Here is a 21,318-nt window from a genome sequence, read left to right as displayed (position 1 = left end):
CTAATCCTCTTAATAGATTCTGTCCAAGGCGCTTTTGCTCGACCAACCCTTTTGGCTTATCATTGTTAACACAAGATCCAGTAAGTCAGCATGTGCAGGCATTTCGAATATGCTATAGACTCGAAATAATACACCAAATAGACAAAGAATAGCCCTGAAATCAAATTAAGAGAAGGCCGACAAATAGAAAATCTTGAAAACTGCACAACATATTAAAAAATGTTGTATACGAAAAGTTAGGTGATTTTTTCTGTATTTACTTAGATTTTAATTTATTTTTATTAATTATTAAAAAACGTAGGACGTAACATATCATAATGGAGATAATTCAGGGAGCGATAGTATAGATGAGAAAAGTGTGAAATTTTGTTACCCTGTATATTGAAAATGGTGCGTTTTTGACCATGGGTCTATTTACATTTTTTAACTTATTTTGCAGAGTATTATCGCTCCTTCAAATATGTCCATGATGATATATTACACCCTGTATAAATCGTCTATAATATCTTTTTTGGAAACGTTGGTCGAAATAGCATGTTTTCAATATTCTAATCAGCTAACAGCAACTGCAAAATCCACACACCGAAAAATAGTGCGAATAGTACATTTGTTGGTTTTTGTATTGGACAAAATGGCCAGACATTTTTTTATTTTTTCTATAAAGGCAAAAGGTGCTCTGCCCAGTTTTAGTCAATACTCTTTATGCAAATCAGCAATAAACATAAATCTGGTTATTTACTTGTTTTTCACTCTGAACTCATTATACAGCCGCATCCTATTTGAACACAAACAAAACACCTAATGAATCTACCTAATGAACCGCATGTATTACTTTGAGCAATACCTGAGACCTGAAGCAGATAAGCGAGGATTGTAAAACTCGCCCCCTTCATCAGGCTCATATCGTCGAATGTTGTTATAACATGAATTTCAATGGAAAGTTATAGCAGATATTTCAAAATTAAAATTGACGTATTCCGATAGGAAGCTTCTCGTACATTTGTATAGAAGGTCATAAGTAGGGGAAATGTGAGTGAGAGGAGAAGAGGGGTATAAATTTACCTTCAGAAAAGTGTTACATCATGTTAATTAAAATTGTTATTAGCTCGACTTTATAACCTTAATGAGACAATATTCAAATAAACTTTCATTCGAGTATCAAAATTTCTTCTACCATATTGCAATAATGCCAACAATTCCCCCTTAAAACATAATCGACTGACCCAGCCATCCAGCACTGCACGTAGCGATCCAAAACAAGCTCTCATTTAGCAACGTAAAACTTTTCGGAAACCATCTCCGTCGGTTGCACTCTTCTTGCACCTCTTTCTACGACCTCGAGATCGATCGGCGGGCGGGCCAAAGCTGCGTTCCGTCCACACGTGCGACGGACGTAACGGGGTAGTACCACCCCCCAAACAGGGGCGTCGAGACGCCTGTCCTGAAAAAAAGTTCCAAGTTTTTGTTGGGGTTGATCGAGCGTGGCATAAGCTTGCTCGGCTGACTCTTAGTAAATTGAATGCGACCTAAAGTTTTATGTGTGGTGTATGATCAATTTATTTATTCACTTATCTGCCATTGTAAGTTGAATATTAAACGCTCAGTTTATTTTGCCTCTTGCATTGTGGGGATGCAGCTAGGCATCGGATTAAATAGTGATGGTAATTTATGATTGTATGATAGTCCCGTGTACTCCACATCGTCCATATGCGCGTACGCCAATGTCTTTTACACATTTCGGCCACTCCCGCCTTTCTTCGCTTGTTTCCTTTTCTCGTATCGAAAAGTCCGCCCCGGCCAGGCGAAAACCTCTCCAAAGACGACCTCTAGGTGCCTCTAACCGAATCGCGTATGATGCACAATCATATGTTGTATGTATAACGCGCCATTAAAATATCCTCCCTAGTTTTTTCTGCCCGCTAGTGCCAGAATTTTTCAAAGCTCAGGCTGAGGAAAAAGAGGACGACTTGTCGTCGCCGCTACTGACCAGGTAGGCCTAAAACGAACTTTCTCTCCAACTTTTCGACTTCCCGTTTGAAGTTTAAAATTCTCAACTATAGTTAGGACGAAGTTTATCAGTTGTTCTTGCGAGTTGGGATCAATAAGTTTCTGGAGTTTATGACAGTTTGAAAAGTTTTTTGGAAAGTTAGGCACCGCCTTTTGCGGCTATTTGGGCTCTCCGTTCTGCGCACCACTTGGAGACGCTTTCCAACAATTCGGGAGACAATCGGGGTTAGCGCGACTTAGGCAGGTTTGTCGATGTTTTTGTATTACGTTTCGCATTATTAATCATAGTTTATATCCAAGAAGAACGAGTGGCCGGTTGAAACATGGTGAAATTTAGTGTTAGTTAGGACCACGAGTGAGTTTTCTTGTTAGTTTGTCTTCATTGACTACATATCGAACATAAGGTAATAGCTAAGGTTCTTGGTGTTGTTAAGGGACAGCGGAAGGGAGGTTAAAAATGTGTAACGATACCGAACGAGAGAGTCAATGCGCAGAAGTAGTGTGGAACAACCTATTTTATCACCAGTGCTGTAGTAAAGTTTTTCTGCCTACTTTTTAGCTAATAATAATACAAATAACCCTGCACCATCTTCGTATTTTTGATCGAAAATTACAAATTCCATTGCAAGCTTTGGATTTTATGAACATTAATTGAACTCTAATGATGCTTGTAGGGAGGGATGTAGGCTTAGGCTTTAGTGATATTTTAGTGCTTGACGTTAAGGTGAAAATTCTCTAATCCGAAAGGACCCAAAGCTGCTAAAAATTAATTGATTAAAGTAATTTTAGTCAAATATCTATGATCAAAAAACAAATTTGCTTTGCTTGTTTTAAAACTATAAAAACATTAAAAGGAATAAGAATTTGTTTTTAATGCTGATGAAAACCTTCAAATATTCGCAAGAAATTGAAAACAAGTTTCAATTGGAATCTTTATATCGATATAGATTTTTCCCGCATTGAGGGTAAAATTATTATAATCCTATCAACTTTAATTGCAAGCAATTTTTAACAAAAACGTTGACATAGAGGCTGGGTATTGGCCAAAATCATAGTTTCTCTGGAAACTAGTCTGATGGTAAATATAACAACAAATTGATAATTTGATTCTTAATCGCCCATCAGGACAATTATATTATGGCAAGTTATCGCAGTTTAACTAGTAGAACTAAACAGCAGAGACTTGACAATCTCATATAATCTTTACTCGTTTTTGAGATAATGAGGTCTAAATCTTTTCACATTATCATGATCACTGGTTTTAAGATTGAACAATGCCATTTGTGCTACCCTAACTTACCATAGGTATGGGATGTTTTTCTTAGAAAATACCTATAATTTCCAACAATAAAAAATATATCTGGTTAATTCATTTTAAATAAAGTTTTGTTATGTGGAGAGAAGAACGTGAACTTAGCAATGTCGCCTACATCAGCAAACTTCTTGATAAATTAGTATGTGATACTCACTGAGGTTATACCGTTGTCAAACCTTTGAGTAACTCTGTATATATCAACTAATTATGATGTATTCCAGCATCTGCAAAGATTTCCACTCAGTGCGGCAAACTAGCCGCATTTTTTCGATTACTCTAAATTTATTATGATATGTGATAACATAGATATGTGTTCTATTTTTGTGTGAGACCTGATTCCTGAATAAAATATGGGAAAAACTCTTCTAAGATATTAGACAGAAGCCGATTGCATTCGGCGGCTATATTGCCTCACTCAGCGCACTTTTCGGGTGCCCGAATTCTCCACAAATGTGCGCTAAGTTCCCGTCGTAAACCCTGATTTAAACCTGGACCTAAGATTTGAGTCTTGGATTCAACATATACATGTATTCCTTTGCTTATCTGCTAAAACCTCATTTTAACTGCAAGTAGAGTATAAGACGAAGGTATACAACTGGGCATTATAAACACTTCTTAACCCATTTTGGAAATAAAAGGCCTAATTTATATCCTGTCAAAACCTCACATAAGGGATCCCTCCAAAGTAATAAGGGCCCGCCCAAAACTCCATCCTCCCTGAAATCCCCTTTGATGAATTTTATGCGTCTCACTGTGATCTTCGACATATTAGACCGTCTAGCTAGGCAGGATTTTAATAGCTTTCGGGAAATTAAACCACATAAACATCATAGGTTATGTATTGTAGCCGTGCTTGATCCCATCTTATCCGACTGGGGCTTCTTTTGACTGTAACTCACCTTCAGGCTCCTAGTTGCCCTATTAAAATTGCGGTTTAGATCAACCGAGTAAAATGTAATTTAATCAAATGGAAGTAGGCTCGAAATTTCCATAATTTCTGCGTTAATATTTCTTGTAACTCTCACCCTCGTCTCGTATAACGTAGGTATACGTAACGTATGGTTTAATTAAATCTCATCTGACGTTTTTGCCTTTTCTAATTCTAATAATGACGCGGGTAAGAGCGAGGAAACCCAAAGGGTAAATATGAACCCTATTACAAGGAGTCGACACGGGTTATTCTCCCCAAAATGCTCAATGCATTTCAATTGTTCTAAAGATAATTTTCGGAATTAGCAATTGGGACCGTAAAATCTGATTATACCAAGCCGAATCAAAGTGCCTAAAATTTGTTATTGTTGAGAAATATCTATTAAGAAAATAGTGGCATATAATTTACCAGAGCCAAAATACAGGGTGTAATAGATCATTATGGACTTATTCCAGACTGCGATAGTATACTGAAAAATAATAAAAAATGCTAATAGATCCATGGACAAAAACGCACATTTTTGATATACAGGGTGACAAAGTTTTATATTTTACATTTTTATCACATATGCCTTGAGTTAAATTTTTGAATTTTCGTACACCCATTTTCATTCAGGTTCTCTACAACAAAATGTCAAAATCGTCGTTAGTCATATAGAGGGTGTTATGTTTTTTGGGTCATGTATTATTTTATGCATTGTATCTTTTTCTTAGAGCACCCTGTATGAATTCCGTTACTAAATTTAAATTACTGCTTCAATTGTTTTTAGTCTCTTGCAGTATTTTCGTATATTTTGCCGTTTTCACAGAATTTGCAAAAATATCTATCGATGCAAATTAAGAACATAAAGAAAGTAGGGAAAAAATCATCCGAATTATTTATCAACCGACTGAAGTAAGTCATAACATTTAATCAAATTTCTTAAAATAAAAATTAATCTAAATGAAAAAAAATTGTAAAAACTGTTGAAAATGTCTTTAAAAACGTGACACTTTGCCACTCTGTATATGAAAAATGTTGCGTTTTTGACAATGGGTCTATTAGCCTTTTATAATTATTTCGCAGAGTATTATCGCTCCCTGAAATAGTTCCATGATAATAAGTTCCATCCTCTATGGTAGCGAAGAGAATTCTCCAGATTTTAAAGAAGATATACCTTCGGTAAGAGGTAAACTCCTTTCTATACATAGTCAAAAGAAAAATAATTATCGTCAACTAATTAAACAATTGCATAATAGCGTCTCAATTAATACTTGCAGCAAGTAAATAATCATCATCAAATTGAGCGCAACAATTTGGAAGACTATTTGTAAAATTTCCATTCCAAACTTACCCATATGAATTCAAAATTCTGTAACATTGTTTTATCCACTCTCAACAAATGGCTATTCAAAATTATCTTCATCTTCCTCGCAATACCTTTTTCGCTTAATAGGGAGACGATACAATAGATCATGATCTTGTCTTCATTCACCGATGCATTTCAAGGGATATTCAACAACAAAAGGCAGTACATTAAACTAATTTTCAGTCTCCCATAATTTTCCCTTTTCCAGTGTCGTAATTTATATTCTTTCGTGCATTTCTCGGGCATGGTTAGCGCTTGTAATGCGGGTTTCCTTAAAGATAAAGTCGACGAGCTCTATATTTACCATTCGAAAATTACTCAAAACACGACTCCCTTTGCCTTTATAAAATATGCACGCACGATCCTTCCAACAGTGATTATTGTATTTAAGCTTTTCACCGTGTTCTTTTTGTATGTGGGACCTTTGCCATCTGGCGTCACCACGATTTTAGGGCCTTTTTCAATGCACTTTGTTTTTTAATATATTTATCTTATGCTAAACTCGTGGCAGAACGTCATATTGTTTCAGGAAAGCTGGAAATTTCGAGCTTTTATACACGTGTTGTTTACTTAAAAAGCGCTTACGGAGTAGCTCCAAACACAAAACGTTAATTGATGCAAAAATTTCTTGAAAGCAGGCAAAGAAAGCTCAGCTTATTATATCATACGAAAGTTTTCAGACCGTTAAAGAAGGAAAAACCTTTTGAAATTGTTGTGCTTTTATATGAACTTCGCGTTGGCATAACGTTTCGAAGGAAACTTTTCCATTTTTCCTTGTCTGTAGAACAAGATCTTTGCCTCTTAAAGCTCGAAAATACTTTCGGTTTTTTGTTCGCTAAGGTATTTCATTTAAAAATTTTTAATAATTAAACTTCAGAAGACCGCCTAAAAGGCTTCAAGATCGCAACTTCTCTGTGATTGTTAAAAGAAGTCGAATAAGATTTGTGTTGTTTGTCGATAAAATGCACAAAATAATGTAAGCTCTGCCAGATAAGAATGCACTTAGTTGAAATTCTAGAAGGTGCGGTCGATACCTGTATTTCTTCATTAATGTGAGCAGGTGTTTGTTGCTAAAGCCAAATCTGGAGTAATTAAAAATATGTAAAACCCGTGTGTTCGCGAAATGATCGATTTGAATAATAAGAATCTATGTATGTGCTAATTCAATATATGGAAACCATCTAATGAAAAAATAAATGTAATATTGCCATATTAATTTATCAAATGAGACAAAATATTTATCAAAAAATTCTCAATAAGCAGTTTTCAGGTGAATCAACTGATTTTCTCATATTTGTTATTTAATGCAGGATTTAACAGAATAAATGAAATCGTAAATCCTCACCTATTAAATCACTACATACTTATGGTAGTTGTGCCGATTAAAAAAATTAAAATATTGAATCGGGGGATTTTGGAAGGAAATTTGGGGATTTTTGATCATTTCAAACATGCTTTAAACGAATTTCTTAATTGTGAAAATCAGTTTAAATCAAGATCAATGTATGCAGCAATCCCGTTTTTGGTATTATCAATCAGTGCTACTACGTATCAATTGACCTAAAGACGTCTATTTTTCGAGAATTTTCGATTTTTTTAAATTTAAGTTTTTGATTAGAGCTTAAAAAAAAATTGCTTTGCATCTAACACAACACTTCGGTAATGCTATTATTTACGGTTAAATTTCTCGTATGCTCCAGAAACGCTAGGTGTTCTCTATAGTAACCTGAAGTCATGAGTTCTCATTTAATTAGAACAGAAACCCTGTTTACCGGCGATAAATGAATTTCTGGAGAATTATAGGACTCCTGATCCGCCTCCATTCTTTTAAGGCTCTTTGACCCAAGCTGTCCAAGTCTAAACTAATCTAGGCATTATTTTTCTATTAGTTTATTTAATTATGTTCTTTAATTACCCATGCTGTCTATTTTTGGTTTTCAAATATGTTTAGTTTTGGTTTTTAAACGCCAAGCTGCCCTTAACGGCAAATTAAAATCGTAAATTCTAGCTTTAACATTATAGTGATGGAAGCTTATTGATGACCTAGAAACCTTGTAAGTTCACGCACGTTACTTTTGATGTTAGAAGAATTAGTTATCACCCAAAACGTGGGGGTCACTGAACGAAAGTAACTGTTACAGTTCCATCCTAACTTCTTAATGAAAGTTCAATAACTTTACCATCTGTCCCCAAACCCGAAACTAGTGTTGAACTCCTAAAAATAAGTGCCGTACATAATGCAAAGTTTGATAATTTAACTTCTCGGCCAAGTTTCTTAACCCCATCTTTACAATTTAACTTTTTAATAGCAGTTTTTAAACAAAACTTCAGACTTTGACCCATTTTCGGAAAACTTTAATTTCAGTACCCCGTCTACCCAGGTATTTTTGTCCTTTTTTAAAAAAACTTTCCGAATTTAGAACAAAATTCAACAAATCACAAACTTTGTTTCAGGGATAAATTCGCTCTAAGTTGTTAACCAATGACTCTCACTTCTTGCGACTACTTTGTTTGGAAAGTCTTTGAACTCTATTCTTCTTAAGTTTCATCACGGGGAGTTTTTGAATACGGTTTTAAAAATCATTGTCAACATATGTTTACACTCGACTTTCCCTTTCGATTTTCAGTCAGACAAATATAATTTCCTCGGCATAGAGCAGGAACAATGCATAGGGCCAATATTGGTGATAGCCAGTACCAGGGTGGCAATTTACCCTTCAGACCGTGATCTAGTCTAATTAATCCACTAACGGCGGCATATTTTGTAGGGTTGCTGTCACTTTAAAGACTATAAAAGGGCGCTATTTCTAGACTTATGATTTTGGAATAGAAACGTGGGAGTTTTCTTTATTTGTTTTTTAGATAATGAGGCATTACTTTTTTTGGCGGTTTTTTATAAATGAATATTTCCAGACTGAATTGTGTTCACATGCTGCGTCCTATGCGTCGAAATGCTTAATAATACCTTTGCTGTCGGCTGTGTGCAGCCGATCCCAGGAAGGCAAACAGTTTCCAAGCTGTGATGTGGTCTGCGGTGAGGTTCATAAGCCTCCTTTCAGTCAGTCCGTCTTACAACGTTTCTCTTGTTTAATATGTGATTCATGTGGTTATAATTTGCTTCCCTCCATGGTACTCGAGCACCGAAAATAAACTTGATGCCAATCGAAAAACTAACTGGCAGTAATCAGAAGAAATAAAACTACTACCCCTCGCAATCTAAACAATAGCTTTTCCTTACGACAGCAATTCCCATTATAATTAAGATAACAGCGCATTTCTCAAGCGATTATGAGGATTTATAGGGAAATCAAGGGAAAATCGCTGCGGTAGCATTAAGTCATAATCTACATATGGATTCCTCGTTTAGCCACATACTTAATCCTAATGCCGCTTGGGGTGGTAAGAAGCGGTCCCGCCACCGTTCTTAATTGATTCTCCTTTCCGCGAATTTGGAGATCCGATGTTTAGAATTTGATTGGAAAATCGAAGGGTTTTCGATGTGCCTTTAAATGCATGAAATTTAATTAACAAACGTCTAAAATTCACGTAAAAAAGAGAAAAATCAATATTTTGCCGATATGAGTGAAAGAGAATTATTGTTAACATTTTACTTAGAGTACGAGTGCGCTATTTGCTGAGAGCTAAATTTCGATTCATCCTGGTTTTAACCAGTCAGAGCTCCCCATTTTGGGGTTGGAACAAACTGACTGGTTTGAGAATTCTTCTAAGCATGCCCGTTACTTGTTCAGAGCAAACATTTCTAATGTTACCCTGAAGGATTCTCAAATCATTCTGGGGCGGTTCCCTGATGGTTCAGGATAAACTTTACATGCTTGTGTGAAAGGTATTTAAAGATAGGTCTTATATATTTTTGATGGATATGAGAGTTGAAAATCTTGAGGCATGTTTTGAAAATGAAATTTAATTGATTTTGAAGCAAAAATGTATAAATATCTTAACAGAAATATGAATCATAATATTAATGTTCAATGCTCAAGAATTCCTCCTCCAACCTTCAAATAATAATGAAATTCATAACAAATTATTTAATACCTAGGGCCATAATTTCCATCCGCCTTAAACGAAAACCTGTTAATTAACGAACCATTAAACCTTTCGAATAACAGATAATTGGCCCTTTGAGCAAATTTATTAATTCCCTTCATAATTCAAGAGACAATGGCTAGACTAAATACAGGTTGTATAATAGCTGTGACTTCTTGTTCACGATTTCCAGATTAATAATTGGCTTTCCTTAAAATTCTTTTCCTTTAGCAGGTATTTTTACCGTTTAATTATTTATGAGGGAATATTTGAGTTATATTTGATCTAAAAACATCGGTAACCCTCATGAATATATAACAACTATGATTATTCATACTCGAGTTTGCAAATTCATGACCAAGCAAGAACAGGGCAGATGTTTCTGACTTACAAATTGTACTGAGGGTTTAATGAGGCCCAGCAGTTTCATCATGTGCTATGCATTAGGAAAGTAACTAGAATTTAAGTGTGGAAAACAGAGGTTTTTCGTTAAAGATTTATGATAGAACAAAAGATTACAGGGCTTTAACAGTTACGCGTCATTTCCACAGTAAGGGTATGATTTGGCCATGTTGTAACTATAATTTTTCCTTCATAGATCACGCCATTGAAATTATAGGTGTGTGTTGTATGTTGAGGTCGATTGTTAATTTTTTCTTATAATTTATTTAGGAATTACGTAGAGGTTGTTGGAGTCTTGGAATTGCACACAATTCTCAGTTGAAACTAACCGAGAAAAACGTTGTTCACCCTTTATTAAAGGCTTGGATGGAAACTTTTATTAACATTTCGGTTATGTTGTTGTGTTGGACTAGAACATCATCCATTTTCTACCATTTTCGTTTGTAGTTCCTTATTTCGTCCGAAGTCAGAAACACTTTGTGCTCTATAAGTGGAACATGTTAGCTTCGTCATTTTTAAGCCTTCTCACCTCATTTTATTATTACATGTTTTTGTCTGGAGTTATTTTTTTTGTGTCCAGTCCCTCCACACTTAAACTTTTAGTCTCCTTTTCGGTACTTTCTTGTAAGACTTTATTTCACCAGTAATTATAGCTCCTGTCTCAAACTATAAATTTCAATTTCATAACAGTAATTTCGTGTTCTCCTCTAATTTCCACGACTCTTTGCTATAAATCAAGTTCCAGTTTTGATGGAAATATTGCAGCTCTTTTTCAGACCATCATATCTCATGTTTGCCTTTTTTCTATTAATCCCGTAGTATCAACAATTGCATCTCCAGTCTCAAATTCTCTAACTCCTTTTCACAATGATTGCACTGAGATACTGTCTTTAGAATTTATCGACTTCCGTGTCATATATGTTAGATTACGGTCAGATCAAATAGTCCTTGTCTGGATCGTGCGTGTTAAGTGAATAAAAAACGATTCATATTATCGAGTAAGTTGCAGTTAGACCAAATATTGCAGCATTAATTTTTTCTACGAGCGTGCGTTTTAAAAATGCGACCTTATCGCAAGCATTGACGAGCTGAAGGTAGTAGCATTTTGCCGCACGTGTGCAGTAAAAAGTTTTGCACGCAAATTAAAGTGGTATGCGTCAGTGTCAAAACTTCTTGCGGGTATTCAACATTGACAGGCGTGCGAAAAAACTTGTTCCCGAACGTGAGTCTGTTTGACATATATCGTCCTTTAGTGTCGCTGCTTCAAGAAATTTTCAGCTCATATTTACTAACTACACTTTGCGCAGCCTGATCATATAAAAACGCAGTTGCTAATAGTAATTCCTGATATTTCGCATAGCTCTTCCAGATTCAAGTTCTAGTAGCACATGTAATTAGGAAACGAAGATAGTTTCAAACAAAGCGATACGGACTTATTCAGGTCAAGACTTACCATTGAATTTGGGATGAAGTGTTACATGAATTACTAACAAAATCAGCAGTTATATGAAAATTCCATTTCCCAGCGGCTTTCGAACAGAATCGATTGAAATATTTTTGTTGTTTCGTATCAAGTTCACCCCCAGCGCCTCGTGTTCTAAACGAAATTAGCTAACCGGGGGGAGAATTCGAGACTTGGAGTTACTAGTGAAGTGTGTAATTAATCCGAAAATGCAGGTAATTTATGCCAAGAATGTTTATTGCAGTCGTGGAGCTAATTTACGGCCCGTCACCGCGCGGATGGACGATCTTAGTAAGCGGATTAGGGCCACTGTGTAACGGTAGAGGAGTTTCGAAATTTGGGCTTTATTTTCTCCAAACAAGCAATATCCGCAAGAAGTTACTTGTCAAATTAGATTATTAGCTTAATATTTTAGTGGGATTGTTTTTAGTGGACTAGAAACAAGCGGCTCTACCTGGTAGAATATTAAAGGACCATTAAAAATAAACTTGCGCCTGAAATGTCTGGGGGTGTTTAATTAAAAGAATATTTTTCTGTTAAGTAAGCCTATTAGGAATATTGCGCAAAGCTGGAAATAATCACGTCCTCATCGGGGAGGAAAATAAAAATAATTACTGCGTCAGTTACGAAGATGAAGCTTTTTCTCAAATAAGCGCAGATGAAGATTTAAAAAATTTACAACAGGGGCGTAATGGTAATTTCGCAGGAATCCGTCCCACTGGAATTAGGAATTATAGAATTAACTATTTATCCAAGTTGGGGAAAGTCCTTCTAAAATAACTCTTTATTTGCTTCAATTTTCTGGACGTGTCATATAGCAATTTAGGAAATATATACTTACTTCCTCCAGCTCTAGTTTCACAACAAGTAAGCGAAATTATCGATCAGGAAATAACAGATGTCCTGGTTTCGTGTGTAACAAGGTAATACTATGTCATTGGTACTTCCTAAACGGTTTAGCAAATAACAACGCAAGAAGACGTACCAAAATTACAACTCATACGCCCAGAAAATTAACTGCAATGATGGATGGAAACTACAACAAATATTACAATAGATGATCACAATGGATGAACACTCGAAACTCATTAAAAATAAATTAAACCCATCCAAATTCAACAAACCGAACTACAAAACCCCCACTAAATGGTGAGCTCGGTTCCTTATCCGCAAAACATGTAAATTAAAACCCTTATAACGAGAGTCGAACCTTTATTCTTAATTAAAACCCCATATATCTGGGGCTACATCATTGTAATGCTAAAGGTTGCAATATTTTCAGTTAAATTGATTTCGAATACAATGAGCCCCGCCGGATTTCGAAGAATGGCTAAAATAAGCCATTGTACAGATCCCGGACTTGCCTTGGATCACGAAATGGGTCTTTTACGTTTGGTCTTTGGTAATGATAATGGAAAGATTACAGGTTTTAATGTTGTATCAATAAGGGGGGGCATTAATGAGCCTGAACTTATTCAATATTTATGTACTTGTTATGTACCGCAGGGTGCTTAGGAGTATGGCCACTTTCACTTAATTGTGTAACTAAGAACTCAACAATTTGGGCATTTTTACTGTTTTTAGCTTGTTTGTGGGCCTATTAAATTCGTTCGATGAGACCAGTTATACAGTGCCCTTATTTGAAAAGTAACTTCTTCCATTATGTTATTTCCGTAAATAATATTAGGTCTGTAGGTCTATAGAAACGCAGTGACCCTTTGTAGTGTTGATACTGGTTCTTCCCCTCCAAACTGCAGCTAACCCAACTTAAAAATATGTGACTTTGTACTGTCCAGGTGGATCTTTTCACTTCAAACTCTACCCGTACTGATTTACCATTATGTCAACCACCATTACAGCACTCCATACCCCCCCCTCTCACTCCTTTCCCTTCCACTAGTGTTCAGCACACATTAGTGAGAAGGCACTAGTGTTCAGCGGCTTTGTTTTAATTTAAAAAAAATTACAAATGATTATATCAATTCTTGTAAAATTTTTTATGATCACTCGTCATAAAGTTGTAGAACTTTGCATATACAAAAATTTAGGGTTGCGTTCCTGTTGCTACCACCACGGCCTCCGAATAAGCATAAAGCATTATTAATATAGTAATTCTAGAATGGTGAAATGTTAATTCATATTCATAGCGTAAAACTACAACATACTGAAGAGTATTGTTACAAAGAAAATGAAAACTTTTTGTGGAAACTAGAATCCTTAAATTGAGTCACTTTTTGAAAACGTTGTCCACATATACGCCTGTTTTATTCCAACTGGCTGTCGCAGAAGCGAGAATATCTGGCTTAAAGCATCCAGTAGGAAGACATTCCGTGGCAGCGCAAAGTTTGAGGTTTTTCCCCATTACCCGATGCAAATGAAGGCCTAATTTTAATTTTACGTGTATTAAAATGTGACGCAGCTGACGGGCCTTGTATATCCCAGATTATGCTCCAACAAAGGAGCCCCGGCTAAATCGTTCCAGGATATTATTTAATTCCGAGTTTACGGTCACTAAACGTCTTATTGGCTTTGAAATTGCGTTTGTTTGTGTATCGTCTACGTAAAATGTCCCAATATTGATTTCAATTAAATCAAATCAGAATTTCAAATAGCGAGTTGCCAATTAAGGAACTTTTTGTCCCTTCCTAAAGACGCTAAAGAAGCTTAAGGCTCGTTTTAAATTAAAGCAAAGTCTTTTTTACATTCACATTAATATTTCAACGGCAACGCTCAAATACTACGATCATTGATTACAGATAAATGGATGTCGTTGGGGAATTTTAAGTTACTTCTTCCCAACCCTTAGGTCTCGACGAATTCTTATTCGGCAAATATTTGAAATCGAAAAAAAAATGTCAATTTAGCTAGATTTTCTTAAAACAGGGGTTCTCAAATACTGAGTGGTCACTAACCACTATGATTTCCTAAACGTATTTTCAACGAAATTTAAAGAACAAGACAAAGAGCGACCCTGAACGTAGTGCTGGGCATATAGACCAAGCGACTCAGGCATTTAAAATTTAAATTTTTATCATTGTATACATTGGATTATTCATAAATTTATTGCATATTTTCCCATGAACTATGTTTAACAGCCTTAAGTTGTCGCTAATTTCATTTGAATCTGCCAATTTGATATATAAGACATCTGACAGTAGTGTTAAAACTGGCATGTCCAATTTCCGTCTGGCAATTTTGATATTAAAGATTTGGAGCGGTCAAGAAGGTTAAGTGAAGTTAATGAAGACAAAATTAAGGTTTTGATAAACCAAATCGTCGATGAATCATACGGGAGATTGCTGGCAGTCTAAACGTATCGAAATCAAGCGTTGGAAAGCATTTCAAACAAATTGAATACATTAGCAAACTTGATGTATGGGTACCACACAAACTCAAGGCACTCTCTAAATAAGAAGAAAATTACTTGTTTTTCAAACCATGTTAACAGTTGACAAAAAATGGGTTGCGAACAACAATCTCATACGTAAAAGATCTTGGACCCAACGTACTGAGTCAGCTCAAAACACTCCAAAAGCAGATATTCGCTAAAGAAAAGTGATTTTGTTCTTCTATTGAGATTATAAAAGTGTCAACTCGATAAATTGATTAAAGAAATAAAAAAAAGCGCTCAGGATTGGTAACTTCTAAAGATGTGTTTCATCAAGATAATGCTCAACCACATATAAATTTAACCACCCGCCAAAAATGGCTACAACTTGGACGGGATGTTTTGCCACATTCACTCTATTCTCCAGACCTAGCATTATCGGATTATCATGTGTTTTGGTCGCTGCAAAATGCGCCTAATGAAAAACCTTCGCGACTGATGAAGATGCAAAAACATACTTGGGCCAGTTTTTTTGCTGAAAAAGAATTTAATTTTTAGGAGCGTGGCATCATGCAATTGCCCCAATGATGGAAGAATGTTACTGAACAAAATGGGCAATGCATAACTTATTAAAGTTATCATTTTCGGTAAAAAAAATGTTAATATATTTACATCATAAAATACGCAATTACTTTGTGGACAACTAAATATTCCTGGGTAAAAGCTAAAAATTGTAAACTTAAGCAATTTCTCGCAGAAAGAAATCTTTTATTCAGTGAAATTCTAGAGCTTTCTGTATTCCTAAAGCTCCTTCGATCTTAGTCCTGCGCCAAAATCAAACATTTCAGTTTCCGTCAGTGATGTTCCGAAGCAAATTCCGAAGCAATCAAAATGCCTAATTTCCGAAGACTGATGGTCTAAAATAGCAAAATTCCCTACGTCATTGCCGAGTCATCTCCACTACAAGACACGCAACCGAGTCGAAATTAGCCGCACTCTAAAATTAATTACCGAATATTGTAATAAAAGGAGAAGGAAAACGACTGGTTATAGTCCTTGACGCACTTTGTTTAAGGAGGTAAGTAAGTAACCGCTGAAAGGTATCGATTAATAATTAGCCATTATACGGCGTGTCTTGTCTCTTTGTATTCGGTGAACACCCTTTAAGGGTTGACATTTATTACAAATACTTTCGCAAGTGCAGGAGCCATTTTAGAATTCCACCGTTTTGGGACATTGATATGACATCCAATACACAGATAGGGGAAAATAATGAGTTAGTATCAAAATATCGAAGTATTCGCAGGCTCTCAACCTTCATCGCAACATAATTAGATGAGAAAAATTATTATTTTAGCACCTTAAAACCTGTCTACCTGTTGCTTATTTTCATCCTCCCTAGCCAGTAGTATGGATCGTATCCAGGTAGACGAAAACAGAAACAACGTCTGTGTTTGTAACCAAATACATGTTCCTAGATTTCTCGACCTCTGTTTTGGTTTTCGTCCAATTAAAAGCAAACACAGCGGAGCTTGCCGGCATTAACTCGCAACATTACTAATTCTCTCTCGAATTATTATCGTTTACCACTCGTCTCCTCTTGGAAATTTAGTTGGTAGTGCGGTGCATTAAAAAATTGAAACCACTTAAAACAATTCCATTCCCTCAGCGTACGTTGGTCAGAAAAAGTATCAAACGCCGAAACTATTTGGCTAACTTTCCCAGGGGGATTTTAAATATTTGATGACGAGTTAGCGGCCTTTCAGCACTTTTCCTTACTTTCCCCCTTATCTCTGGGGTTGACTCATCCCCCGAAAAATCCGCCGCCTCTCAGTTCCTTGGCGACCCTGTCACTTAACCCGCTTAGGAGAATTTGGCGACAGATTTCTTAAATTTTTTTGGTTTGAGGGTGGAAACGACATGATTTTCAGCTATAGGCTTACCAAATTGGATAAAACCCTTGAATACGGGCAATATTTTACGGTTTGTATTTGTCGGGTATCAATTGAATTCGACCTAATGAATGTCTGGTGAAATATGTTTATTTTTTATTGAAAGAGCATGCATGTGTAATACCGCAAAACTTGAATCAAAAATTTCCCACTGAAGCTTCTTTCACTGAACAACCTCAAAATGATGGCCATTCGAATCGCCCGAAATTAACACTTAAAGTTAATTCTGAATTCCGTCTTGAGACAAAAATATGGAGAACTGGGCTGGTACCAGACTTTTCTCTACGCTGCACCTTAGTTTCCATAACTTCTTTATGAACCTCACCAATTTTGAGCCATGATAGCCTCTACATAAATTTCATGAAATTAAGTAGTGCTTAATCCCCTATTTCCACCGTTAACTACGCCCGCTGGCTTCAACATGTCTTCTCCTTCCTGTTGTGAATAAAATAAAATTATTCCATACCATTTCGTTCTTATTTACGATGGCGAAGTATATTAGGCATAACAAAGTGAAGCAAAAGCGGTGGAGAAATGATAATTTATCAAAGAAGTTGATCAAAGAAACTTACAAGCTGTTTACGGGAGGTCACCTCATAAAAAGGCTTCTCAAATTTCTCATTAAAGCTTCTTCACTAAAATATCTGTTCCGCATAATAAATGATATGCGCTTCATTCGATTTTAGATAGAGCGAAATCTGTTCGCATATAACAAAGGGCTGGCGGTCGCTTTGTGAGAATGGCAATATACTTGATGGTGGCATCAGACCTAACATTAGACTACAACTGCCAGGGGACCAATTCAGTTTACTACTGCTTTCGAATGAGCCATCCCGAATCACAGACCTATCTAACCGCCATTTTCTAGGACTGTGAGAGTATTATTTGCTACCTTTTTCTCTTTTCTCAGTCTTTTCTTCTTGTCAAGACAAACATTTTCGAGGTATATTTTAACCCACACAGATCAAACATAAAGGTTTTATGTTTCTGTATACATCGTGTGTATTCGTATGCCCCGCAGCTGTTAACACACAAAAGTCTGCAGGAAATAATACAGTTATATCTGCTCCCCATGCTTGGTAAACAGGAGGATCTGTCGATCTCGCATCTTTATGTTTACCAGCTTATTACTACGTGTTAAGACACCGAGTGATGATGGTTGCTGACGTTAAAGAACGCCACTATAGAGGCAAGAAAAGGATTTTCACCTGGGTAATAATTTTCCTGCAGGGTTGGCTTCTGACTGTTTTGCTTCGATCGCGAATTGGCAGCCTAAATCTGCCTACCAACAAAGAAGATTTTGAGTTTATAGGCTATTACGGTTCTGTTAAAGATTATCGCCTGTAGGGGAAAGAGAGGCAGTCTTAATTAGGAACCGTGTATGCGGGATAAGAAGCATCAGGAGCAGGTTTGTTTTAATAAGTGCTACCGAAACGAATTGACACTCTTGATACAGTACAGCGAAAGCGCGGATTAACTCAATATTTACTGATGAAAATTGACTGGGAGGGCAAAGTAGAGGCTTTTTCCCGAGATTACGTGCGTGAGGATTTCCGACAAGCTTAAATAAGAAATTTGGAAACGTGTCTGAAATTTTGCACATTGAGAGAAAACCTTTTCCGTTATTAACGTTTACGCTCCCCTTGAATTTATCCTTTCAGATTTATGTGTTTTATTCACGTCAATTAGCACTATTAGTAGAGCCCTGTTTCTTTATGCAATTATATCCTGATGTCGAGTACAAATCGCGGCGAAACCAGGAAATAAATTTAGCTGATGAGGGCTATTCATAAGGCCCGACTCATCCGAGAATAGTTGTTATTTTCATAGTCGGGGTTACGGCAAGAATTGTGGAGGCTGAGGGTGGCGGGCTTATGTTAAGATCAGCTTGGTAATAGCACATCTGAGCAGAGATAATCAATTGGAACATTTAATGGACATGTCCGTTTATGGACGATATATTGAGAAAAAATGAAAATTTGTAAAATTCTGAATCTGAGATTGTAATCATGCTATACAGAACGTGCGGAAATAACATCGAAATATTATTTCGGGAGGTGATTCTAGATATGAAAATAATACAAAGTTTTTACAAACATACCCCAAAAATATCTTCTTAAAGGCTCTAGAACCCCTTAAAAGAGAAACTACGAAGATGGTTTTTTCGCAATATTTTCACAATAAATTGCATCAAAATTATGCAATATACTTTAGTAAATTGAAATGGGAAAACTTTTTTATGTTAACAATTGCACATATTAATCAGGGGCACCACATACAGGGGATCTCCTACCTAAGTAGTGCCGTAACTTTTTGGTTTATGATATTTCTTAGTTTTTGAAATCAAATTGCTAAATCAAAAATATTTTTAAGTGAAAAAGGTCATATTATTTCATCTCATTAGGATAGATTGTTTTCCAGAAAAATGAGTTTTTATAAACCGATGCACGATTACATGGATATCGAAACCTTTGAAAAAAATAATTAGAGGATGCATCGAGATCAACGGAGGCCATTTTTCGACATTTGTTGTAAATAAGTGACAAATCCTTAATAATATTAGTTTTTTTTATTACTAGTTAATAAAGAAATACTTTTATCACAGGGATAACTACTTTGTTTATCAAAAGATGTCTAGGTAATCGTGCATCGGTTTATAAAAACTCATTTTTCTAGAAAACAGTCTATCCTAAAGATATGAAATTAAAAGACCTTTTTTACGTAAAAATATTTATGATTCAGTAATTTGATGGCAAAAACTAAGAAATGTCACAAAACAAGCAAACAAAAAAAGTTCTATGAATAATTCTTTTTTCATAGCCACTTTAATTTTTCATTCATTTTAATTAATATTAGAACGGTTTTTAGCGAATAACTTTTGACGTGCTAGGAATTGTGACAGACATGTAATTACAAAAATGTTTGTTTTTGAATTTTACAATAAGCTAGATTAAAATATACGGGGACATCAATTTAAAATAGGAAAAATAAAATACTTTAAAGTTTGAAAAATTTGACTCTAAATTTTGGACTGTACAATCGCTGTACAATATCAATCATTGAAATTAAAAAAAAAAAACGATTAAACCATGCCTAATAAGTACCTTGTATAGTTTCTTGAAATAGACATTATTTCTATTTTTTATTAAATTTTTAAACCAGAGGTGCAAATGTTTTTTTTTTCGCCGGTATTATTCAATTGATTTCAACAAAATTTTAGGAATATGTAGACAATAATAGAAAGCATTTAAATGTGAAAAAATATAGGGTTTTTCATTAAAAATAAAATTGTGCGATATCGTCATGACTTTTTGAGGCACCCTGTATAATTTGAAATATTTTCCTGATGTACGTCCTAAAACACAGATAAAATATACACAATATAAAAATTCTACATTCAATGATAACCGAGCTATAGAAGACGGGACGTGAAATGCGCTATCTCGAAGAATCCAACCCCATTTCGGTTCTCCATAGATGGCTTCAGCACCAGCTAAAGGAAAGTTGGTTTAAATTAACTTACAACAATACGCAAAATATTTTTTAAATTCAGTTTTCACATAATTAAAAGAAAAAATTCGAGGTTAATGCTAATACATATGAAGGCTAATATCTTGTTTTCTTGCATACACAAAGCCCATCTATGTCACATATTTCATCCCTTTAAAAGAGATTAACTTAAAGGCACCATAATGCACAGTTCGGACCTACTTCGGAAGTTTGTCCGCATTGAACTTCCTCCTCCAAAAGCAAACTTGATATTTATGTGTATTCATATCGCCTTAGGGACACGCCATTACTAAATCAACATGAAAGGATCTGCATATGTCCGGTCAACCGAATCGCATCTCATGTATCTTTAATACAGTCTCAAGAGATCCGCTGGTCTCTCTTTTGTGGCTTCTTGGCAAGTTTTGGCCTGAGATTATATATACATTTAATCAGTAATTTGCCAGATGAAGTTCTCAGCTGTCTCCCCCTAAATGCTCGTACTAGCCAAAGGGGCTGTTTCTTAAGAACCAAATCTGAATAAAAGTTAAATATCGGGGACACTCTATTGAATGGTCTAATGAATTGAATTCAGCTGGCGAGAATTACGTGCTGAAATAAGGATGTTGAACTGTCGAAATCGTCGTTAATAGGGAACAGTAATTGGTGTCGCATTGTTAGAAGACACGCAGTCCTGGTTACTAAATGTATGGACACTCCTACATTTTCGAGAAAATCGCCGGGAGTGTCGTGGAATTTAGCGCTACAGCGAGACGTGATTTGTATGATATAGGGATCAGGTTTTAAACCCATCAAGGACGGAGTTTTTCATTAATCAAAATAACAAAATTTTTAGGTATCAAATGGTATCATTATGAATGAAGTACAACTAAATAAATAAATAAATATTTTAAATAAAACATTTCTTAGTAATTGTCTGTTGCCATATGGAAACGCCATTACTTAGTCGTAGTGTCGAAAATTTAAACCAGAATATGAGAAAATTGAAGAGATTTTTTAACGCAGCTGTGTATAATGTT

General features: G+C 35.6%; 1 protein-coding gene across 2 annotated transcripts in view; it reads left to right on the top strand.

Annotated features, from left to right (window-relative positions):
* The first annotated feature begins 2,227 nt into the window (after nt 1-2,227).
* LOC136409952 (myelin transcription factor 1) overlaps nt 2,228-21,318 on the top strand; it is a 116,120-nt gene continuing 97,029 nt past the window's right edge. The window contains exon 1 of one of the 2 annotated variants that reach the window (XM_066391815.1): nt 2,228-2,411. The gene's annotated coding sequence lies outside the window, so the exon portion shown is untranslated. The remainder of the gene's footprint in view (nt 2,412-21,318) is intronic. The other variant, XM_066391816.1, reaches the window with a different exon arrangement.

The sequence above is a fragment of the Euwallacea similis genome, chromosome 7 (assembly GCF_039881205.1).
Source record: "Euwallacea similis isolate ESF13 chromosome 7, ESF131.1, whole genome shotgun sequence".
Lineage (NCBI taxonomy): Eukaryota > Metazoa > Arthropoda > Insecta > Coleoptera > Curculionidae > Euwallacea > Euwallacea similis.
The sequence above is the reverse complement of the archived record's forward strand: the minus strand, read 5'-3'. Positions and strand labels throughout refer to the sequence as shown.